This window comes from Diprion similis, chromosome 9, assembly GCF_021155765.1.
Source record: "Diprion similis isolate iyDipSimi1 chromosome 9, iyDipSimi1.1, whole genome shotgun sequence".
Lineage (NCBI taxonomy): Eukaryota > Metazoa > Arthropoda > Insecta > Hymenoptera > Diprionidae > Diprion > Diprion similis.
This window is the reverse complement of record NC_060113.1, coordinates 5,148,291-5,158,759: the sequence shown is the minus strand read 5'-3', so window position 1 is coordinate 5,158,759 and position 10,469 is coordinate 5,148,291.

Here is a 10,469-nt window from a genome sequence, read left to right as displayed (position 1 = left end):
AGTGCCTGAAAGAATTAATTGCAGCACTTTTCAAAGTCGTCGAAATTTTTACCAAAAATGCAAAGGGGTTAGCCTTGGATTTTTTTTGGCCGAAAAATCTTTTGTCTTGGAATCGATTTGTATGACCCTTTCCGGAGTAAATCGACCCCCAGGAACTCAAAAAACACACGAAAAAGAGCGTAGGACCAACAGCAGAGAAATGAGGACGAAAATAAGCAGTTTTTCGCCTGTAACTTTTGATCCGTTGCTCGCAGCGTATTGGGACTGCGCTTAATCGATTCCTCTCGCAAAATTACGTCGGAATAGTGCCTGAAAGAATTAATTGCAGCACTTTTCAAAGTCGTCGAAATTTTTACCAAAAATGCAAAGGGGTTAGCCTTGGATTTTTTTTGGCCGAAAAATCTTTTGTCTTGGAATCGATTTGTATGACCCTTTCCGGAGTAAATCGACCCCCAGGAACTCAAAAAACACACGAAAAAGAGCGTAGGACCAACAGCAGAGAAATGAGGACGAAAATAAGCAGTTTTTCGCCTGTAACTTTTGATCCGTTGCTCGCAGCGTATTGGGACTGCGCTTGATCGATTCCTCTCGCAAAATTACGTCGGAATAGTGCCTGAAAGAATTAATTGCAGCACTTTTCAAAGTCGTCGAAATTTTTACCAAAAATGCAAAGGGGTTAGCCTTGGATTTTTTTTGGCCGAAAAATCTTTTGTCTTGGAATCGATTTGTATGACCCTTTCCGGAGTAAATCGACCCCCAGGAACTCAAAAAACACACGAAAAAGAGCGTAGGACCAACAGCAGAGAAATGAGGACGAAAATAAGCAGTTTTTCGCCTGTAACTTTTGATCCGTTGCTCGCAGCGTATTGGGACTGCGCTTAATCGATTCCTCTCGCAAAATTACGTCGGAATAGTGCCTGAAAGAATTAATTGCAGCACTTTTCAAAGTCGTCGAAATTTTTACCAAAAATGCAAAGGGGTTAGCCTTGGATTTTTTTTGGCCGAAAAATCTTTTGTCTTGGAATCGATTTGTATGACCCTTTCCGGAGTAAATCGACCCCCAGGAACTCAAAAAACACACGAAAAAGAGCGTAGGACCAACAGCAGAGAAATGAGGACGAAAATAAGCAGTTTTTCGCCTGTAACTTTTGATCCGTTGCTCGCAGCGTATTGGGACTGCGCTTGATCGATTCCTCTCGCAAAATTACGTCGGAATAGTGCCTGAAAGAATTAATTGCAGCACTTTTCAAAGTCGTCGAAATTTTTACCAAAAATGCAAAGGGGTTAGCCTTGGATTTTTTTTGGCCGAAAAATCTTTTGTCTTGGAATCGATTTGTATGACCCTTTCCGGAGTAAATCGACCCCCAGGAACTCAAAAAACACACGAAAAAGAGCGTAGGACCAACAGCAGAAAAATGAGGACGAAAATAAGCAGTTTTTCGCCTGTAACTTTTGATCCGTTGCTCGCAGCGTATTGGGACTGCGCTTAATCGATTCCTCTCGCAAAATTACGTCGGAATAGTGCCTGAAAGAATTAATTGCAGCACTTTTCAAAGTCGTCGAAATTTTTACCAAAAATGCAAAGGGGTTAGCCTTGGATTTTTTTTGGCCGAAAAATCTTTTGTCTTGGAATCGATTTGTATGACCCTTTCCGGAGTAAATCGACCCCCAGAAACTCAAAAAACACACGAAAAAGAGCGTAGGACCAACAGCAGAGAAATGAGGACGAAAATAAGCAGTTTTTCGCCTGTAACTTTTGATCCGTTGCTCGCAGCGTATTGGGACTGCGCTTAATCGATTCCTCTCGCAAAATTACGTCGGAATAGTGCCTGAAAGAATTAATTGCAGCACTTTTCAAAGTCGTCGAAATTTTTACCAAAAATGCAAAGGGGTTAGCCTTGGATTTTTTTTGGCCGAAAAATCTTTTGTCTTGGAATCGATTTGTATGACCCTTTCCGGAGTAAATCGACCCCCAGGAACTCAAAAAACACACGAAAAAGAGCGTAGGACCAACAGCAGAGAAATGAGGACGAAAATAAGCAGTTTTTCGCCTGTAACTTTTGATCCGTTGCTCGCAGCGTATTGGGACTGCGCTTGATCGATTCCTCTCGCAAAATTACGTCGGAATAGTGCCTGAAAGAATTAATTGCAGCACTTTTCAAAGTCGTCGAAATTTTTACCAAAAATGCAAAGGGGTTAGCCTTGGATTTTTTTTGGCCGAAAAATCTTTTGTCTTGGAATCGATTTGTATGACCCTTTCCGGAGTAAATCGACCCCCAGGAACTCAAAAAACACACGAAAAAGAGCGTAGGACCAACAGCAGAGAAATGAGGACGAAAATAAGCAGTTTTTCGCCTGTAACTTTTGATCCGTTGCTCGCAGCGTATTGGGACTGCGCTTAATCGATTCCTCTCGCAAAATTACGTCGGAATAGTGCCTGAAAGAATTAATTGCAGCACTTTTCAAAGTCGTCGAAATTTTTACCAAAAATGCAAAGGGGTTAGCCTTGGATTTTTTTTGGCCGAAAAATCTTTTGTCTTGGAATCGATTTGTATGACCCTTTCCGGAGTAAATCGACCCCCAGGAACTCAAAAAACACACGAAAAAGAGCGTAGGACCAACAGCAGAGAAATGAGGACGAAAATAAGCAGTTTTTCGCCTGTAACTTTTGATCCGTTGCTCGCAGCGTATTGGGACTGCGCTTAATCGATTCCTCTCGCAAAATTACGTCGGAATAGTGCCTGAAAGAATTAATTGCAGCACTTTTCAAAGTCGTCGAAATTTTTACCAAAAATGCAAAGGGGTTAGCCTTGGATTTTTTTTGGCCGAAAAATCTTTTGTCTTGGAATCGATTTGTATGACCCTTTCCGGAGTAAATCGACCCCCAGAAACTCAAAAAACACACGAAAAAGAGCGTAGGACCAACAGCAGAGAAATGAGGACGAAAATAAGCAGTTTTTCGCCTGTAACTTTTGATCCGTTGCTCGCAGCGTATTGGGACTGCGCTTAATCGATTCCTCTCGCAAAATTACGTCGGAATAGTGCCTGAAAGAATTAATTGCAGCACTTTTCAAAGTCGTCGAAATTTTTACCAAACATGCAAAGGGGTTAGCCTTGGATTTTTTTTGGCCGAAAAATCTTTTGTCTTGGAATCGATTTGTATGACCCTTTCCGGAGTAAATCGACCCCCAGAAACTCAAAAAACACACGAAAAAGAGCGTAGGACCAACAGCAGAGAAATGAGGACGAAAATAAGCAGTTTTTCGCCTGTAACTTTTGATCCGTTGCTCGCAGCGTATTGGGACTGCGCTTAATCGATTCCTCTCGCAAAATTACGTCGGAATAGTGCCTGAAAGAATTAATTGCAGCACTTTTCAAAGTCGTCGAAATTTTTACCAAACATGCAAAGGGGTTAGCCTTGGATTTTTTTTGGCCGAAAAATCTTTTGTCTTGGAATCGATTTGTATGACCCTTTCCGGAGTAAATCGACCCCCAGGAACTCAAAAAACACACGAAAAAGAGCGTAGGACCAACAGCAGAGAAATGAGGACGAAAATAAGCAGTTTTTCGCCTGTAACTTTTGATCCGTTGCTCGCAGCGTATTGGGACTGCGCTTGATCGATTCCTCTCGCAAAATTACGTCGGAATAGTGCCTGAAAGAATTAATTGCAGCACTTTTCAAAGTCGTCGAAATTTTTACCAAAAATGCAAAGGGGTTAGCCTTGGATTTTTTTTGGCCGAAAAATCTTTTGTCTTGGAATCGATTTGTATGACCCTTTCCGGAGTAAATCGACCCCCAGAAACTCAAAAAACACACGAAAAAGAGCGTAGGACCAACAGCAGAGAAATGAGGACGAAAATAAGCAGTTTTTCGCCTGTAACTTTTGATCCGTTGCTCGCAGCGTATTGGGACTGCGCTTAATCGATTCCTCTCGCAAAATTACGTCGGAATAGTGCCTGAAAGAATTAATTGCAGCACTTTTCAAAGTCGTCGAAATTTTTACCAAAAATGCAAAGGGGTTAGCCTTGGATTTTTTTTGGCCGAAAAATCTTTTGTCTTGGAATCGATTTGTATGACCCTTTCCGGAGTAAATCGACCCCCAGGAACTCAAAAAACACACGAAAAAGAGCGTAGGACCAACAGCAGAAAAATGAGGACGAAAATAAGCAGTTTTTCGCCTGTAACTTTTGATCCGTTGCTCGCAGCGTTTTGGGACTGCGCTTAATCGATTCCTCTCGCAAAATTACGTCGGAATAGTGCCTGAAAGAATTAATTGCAGCACTTTTCAAAGTCGTCGAAATTTTTACCAAAAATGCAAAGGGGTTAGCCTTGGATTTTTTTTGGCCGAAAAATCTTTTGTCTTGGAATCGATTTGTATGACCCTTTCCGGAGTTAATCGACCCCCAGGAACTCAAAAAACACACGAAAAAGAGCGTAGGACCAACAGCAGAAAAATGAGGACGAAAATAAGCAGTTTTTCGCCTGTAACTTTTGATCCGTTGCTCGCAGCGTATTGGGACTGCGCTTAATCGATTCCTCTCGCAAAATTACGTCGGAATAGTGCCTGAAAGAATTAATTGCAGCACTTTTCAAAGTCGTCGAAATTTTTACCAAAAATGCAAAGGGGTTAGCCTTGGATTTTTTTTGGCCGAAAAATCTTTTGTCTTGGAATCGATTTGTATGACCCTTTCCGGAGTAAATCGACCCCCAGGAACTCAAAAAACACACGAAAAAGAGCGTAGGACCAACAGCAGAGAAATGAGGACGAAAATAAGCAGTTTTTCGCCTGTAACTTTTGATCCGTTGCTCGCAGCGTATTGGGACTGCGCTTAATCGATTCCTCTCGCAAAATTACGTCGGAATAGTGCCTGAAAGAATTAATTGCAGCACTTTTCAAAGTCGTCGAAATTTTTACCAAAAATGCAAAGGGGTTAGCCTTGGATTTTTTTTGGCCGAAAAATCTTTTGTCTTGGAATCGATTTGTATGACCCTTTCCGGAGTAAATCGACCCCCAGGAACTCAAAAAACACACGAAAAAGAGCGTAGGACCAACAGCAGAGAAATGAGGACGAAAATAAGCAGTTTTTTGCCTGTAACTTTTGATCCGTTGCTCGCAGCGTATTGGGACTGCGCTTAATCGATTCCTCTCGCAAAATTACGTCGGAATAGTGCCTGAAAGAATTAATTGCAGCACTTTTCAAAGTCGTCGAAATTTTTACCAAAAATGCAAAGGGGTTAGCCTTGGATTTTTTTTGGCCGAAAAATCTTTTGTCTTGGAATCGATTTGTATGACCCTTTCCGGAGTAAATCGACCCCCAGGAACTCAAAAAACACACGAAAAAGAGCGTAGGACCAACAGCAGAGAAATGAGGACGAAAATAAGCAGTTTTTCGCCTGTAACTGTACAGGTGTTGCTCGCAGCGCATTGGGACTGCGATCAATCGATTTCTCTCGCAAAATTACGTCGGGATAGTGTTCTACAGAAATAATTCAAGCACTTTCCAAAGTCATCGAAATTTTGACCACATATTCAAAGGGGTAAGCCTTAATTTTTCTTGATTGCTAGACCCGAAAATTTTCAGTTTCGGAATCGATTCGTTCGATTCTTTCAAGAGTATGCGGACAAGCAGGAATCCAGAAAACACACGATAAAGAACTTAGGATGAACATCAGAGAAACGACGATGACAATCTTTAGTCATTCGGTTGCAACTCTTCAGGCGTCGATTGCAGCGTATTGGGACCGTTCTTAATTGATTGCTTCCTCAAAGTTACGACAGAATGGTGTATCCAAACATTCAATGCAGCATTCTTAAAAGTCGCCGAAACGTCCACAACAAATCCAAACGTTACTTATTCGAACTCCAATCTTGCTTAGTCAGATTCGATTACTACAACTCTTACACGACGAACTGGTCTTCGAGCAGCGCAGACACGAGATGTGTATAGTGACCGTCCTCGGAAGAAATACTACGAAAACACACAGGGAGTTTTTTAGCCTTTTATTTTCATTCGGCTTATATGTAGCAATACTATCATACATATCATATCCGGCGGAGATGCATTGCGCTTGCTTGCGCATTTGAAGCCTGGTATAGAATTCCAAACTCCTTTAATCACTTCCTCATTTACCACTTTTCATATTTTGCTCTAGGTTCTATATGTCGTACTCTCTAATTGTACGATTGCATTCATCTCGCTCTGTTTCGTAACAAACCATCATATTTCATATATCCCTATGCAATTTGTCATCATTTAGCAACGCATTCACGTATCATACACTAACACCTGACCACTAATACTAAGAACAAGCCCTTGTTAATATACTGAAACTGAACTGAAACGAAACTTCGTAGCTGTGAATTCGTTATTTTCCTTTCCTTTCCCTCCAATAACCTGTTGCAAATTTCACTACTCATGGTCGTTCCCCTCAATATGTAGTTTGTAGCGAGTTCAGACTGCGCAATCGATTCCTTTCGCAAATCCACGTTGCTTTAGTGCATCAGTGATTCGATTCTAGCAGCATCAAAAAGCGTGCAACTTTTCACGACAAATCCAAAGAGGGTAGCTTCGCGTCTTCTCAAGGAATGGACGGCTAGAAAAAGAATTAGTATGAAAGGGAAATAATCGTTTAAATTGATAACAATGATTATGCGATTATAACTTAACAGAAAACACTCTTTAGTGTGAAATTGTTATTTGTAAAAAGTCGACTCTGAGATTTGCTGAATGGTGGAATTGATACTTCTAGAGTACATGGAACTTGCAAAATAAATAACGGAGTTCATATTGATTAAGAATGAGTTGTAAATTGGCCCATTGGAATACGGAAGAAAGTGTAATTGTGAGACGTGATATCTATCCACAGACTTATAAAGAACGTTGACGAAAACATTGTCTTCAGTCAGTGATCGATATCCATTGTGGAAATACTCACACGTGCCTAATGAAATAGTGTCGATTTCTTTGCAAATCTTAGACACAGTTTTTGTCTTGTTTCACAAGTTTCGAAAATCACGTTTTTGCACACCTACACTGAGATTTGTCAGAACTCTTAGTTTCCTTACTTTGAATCGAGGTTTGAGCAATATTTCATTTTTCATTTTCATATTTATTGAAGCACCTGCCTAATTTTTCTTACAATTAGTTAAGACCCAATTGCCGCTTCCAGATCTTGGAAAAAAGTCTGAAAATTTATTCAACTGTCCACATATCTTCAACGTGCTTCTATCAAAGAGAAAAAAGTTTCAGAATTTTTCGGATATCCTCAAAACTTGCGACGTAGAATTTTTTTAATTCATAATTTAAAAACTGCCGAACAAATCGAAAATATTCTTCATTGAAACATTCCTGAAACGATTGGAACTAAAAATGAAATGGTTCAAAAGTTTCCCAAAATATTTGCAGCTCAAAGTTGACTTTATAAAAAAGTTAGAAAAATCAATTGAGCATCACACATTCGTATATTTGATTGACATTTATTTATCCGTCGTATAATTCCGGCGTACATATTTCTTCTGCGAGATATTCTCAACTTTTCAATTTCACAATGACGACGTTATGTTACCAACATTTTGCACGCGATGGTTGTTGATTATGAAGAAATTCTTTCACCGGTGTGATCCGTTCCTTCTCTCTCTCTCTCTCTTTCTCTCTCATCTTTTCTCGAGCAATCTCTTGCTTCCGATTTTATATGCATTCTTCAATAACAGATTTATTCTAACTCTTTCTCATTACCAGATTGCTACTTTCTTATTTCCTCAACAATTGGGTAAGTGCAGATGATTGAGGAGACAGATTAGGTTTGGGTTATAAAAATTATACAAATATACTTTATTACAGGATAAAGACTTCTCTTCGTTCATCATTTGTTACGTACCTATACAATATATATGTATAATCGGGTGCTTTCCATCAATTATTTTCACACTAGAGCCTCCATATACAGGATTAATTATAACATATATTATATATAAAAAAAAAGATGAAAATAACGCTTCGACTGACCAATTTTAAACATTAATCATTACCTGATTCGCGTTTCTGATATTTCGATAAATTGTTTCAGTTATCCTTCAATTATTCGCGAAAAACATCCAAATGGTTTACAAATAAAACATTCTACTGAACAATGTACACTAGTATATATTCGAAAATATTAAGCTAGGTGTTTTTTGTTTTTGCCCGCTTATCAATTTGACTCAAAAATTCATTTGACTAGAGCGGTAAATTGGATATTACGTATTTCACAGCTGAGAAAAGCTCTGCGTGCAGGAATTATTCATTAAATTCGAATGCAGGGATATAGACAATTGTTGGAAAGGCCCGTACACAGTTATAATTTATGTATATTATGTATATGTCAATAATTATATGTATACTATATGTATATAATATAATAATAACATATATATATGGTATATATATTTGGAAGCTAAGAATCAAGGTAACTTATGTATAAATAGCACGTATTCTTATCAAAATATACATGTGTGTGTGTGTGTGTGTGTGTCTGTGTGTGTGGGTGGGTGGGTGTGTGCAATATGTAAAAAATAATAATGTATACATATACACGTATATTCGTGATAACTATTCTTATTATTACAAACATTATTATTATCAATGCTATCATTCAATTAAGCTAATGTACATGGTGCATGCTGTTTGTTCTGTCTAAGTCAACGTTTGTGAGTTTCGTCGAATTTCAAAGAGTGAAAATGAATGTCCGTTTCCAAGTCGTAAAAGAAAGGGACGAAAAAAGTAACGCGGTAACAATAAAAAAAAGAAGAAGAAAAAAAAAGTAACCGGTGGAGAAATTAAGGACGCACACGGACACGGAATATAATTGCAGAAATGAATAATTTAGCCGGACATTTGTCGGCGACAGGAACAAACAGCCGCGGAATAGCTGTGTAATTAATTACAAGGCACTCGTCGGGCGCTACATATATATATATATATATATATATATATATATATTTCTGCGCCTCGAATTCAACTCCGACAACAATAACGACGAGTTAGTTTAGTGCGCTTGGTCTATTTACATTATTAACCGGAAAACGGTGTGATGGAATTAAGTAACTTTAACAATTAATGGGAATCCAAATGAGAATTTCGTCAGGTTGCAATTATTCTTTGATAAACTGAATTCCTCGGACTGTCGATGATAATTAAGTCGTATCAATGAAGGTGTGTTCAGTCTTTCCATGATATACGTTTATTTTTACCGATCATCAACAATTCGTGAGAAATTCACAGAATTTTATTAGATATTGCAATTATTTGGAGATACAAAAAAAAAAAAATAAATCAATTAATAAAACATACTGTAGAATTGAAAACAAGATAAAAGGCTGGACTAATTTTAATTCTCAACACAAACTCAGCCTTCAAAGTTAGAATATAATTTTTCATTAAAAAATAAACAGAAGAGAATATCGTTAAAAAAAAAATTTTATTTTTCTTCAAAGACGGTTCAATTTTAGAGTTGCAAATAAAGAAGAAGAAGAAGAAGAAAAGAAATCAATTTTCATCCTAGCGAGGCTCTTTTATTTAGAGAGTTTGAAATGCTGACTGATTTTTAAACCGACATGAAATTATCGTTGATTCTTAACGATCGATAAGTTGTACCTAACAGGCTTGAAGATGTCTTAAAATTGCGCGATAAATATTTTTTCTCTCGCTAAAGTAATTACAATCAGACAGAATCTTTACATATTTTTTCCCACTTGTCCAACTACGAATTCATCCCGATTTCCCTAGATCGTTGGTTATATACGGTAACGTCACACGCATGTGCACACGTCTATTATATGCATATACCTAAAGTGCAGTTTACTAAATTACGAACAATGATGCATGACCGTGTATACGCGTATCATATACATATTATTATATATGTATATATTACGGTGGCCCTTATTTAGGGGTTGGAAAAATTTTCATTGAACCGCCCCCAGATATGTTTCAAATCATGTAAAAAAAAATCTGTGCAAAGTTTCAATTGTAAAATAGATGTAGTTTTTATAACCAGTTATTTCGTTTTGTATGACTTTGGTATAAATCAAGGGACCTGTTTGAAAATTTGTAGAGTTATTACTTGTAACGATAGAAACAAACCCTGAAAATTCAAAAACTTTATAATTATTGTTCCCTTATATATAAGCCTAATAAAAAGTGACGCTATTGAGCTTACATAAAAAAGAAATACAATATAAAATTGTGATAAAATTTTGAAATTTTCACAGTTTGTTCCTATCATTATAAGCAACAACTCTGCCAAGTTTCAAATCGATCCTTAGATTTATACCAAAGTCATACAAAACGAAATAACTGCTTATAAAAACTACATGTACTTTAGATTTAAGACTTTCGGAGCTCAGAGGCACGTGTTCCAGTCGACGTAGAGGTTTTAAACATTACACAGATTTTTTTTTTTATAAAGATTTGAAACGTATCTGGACGGC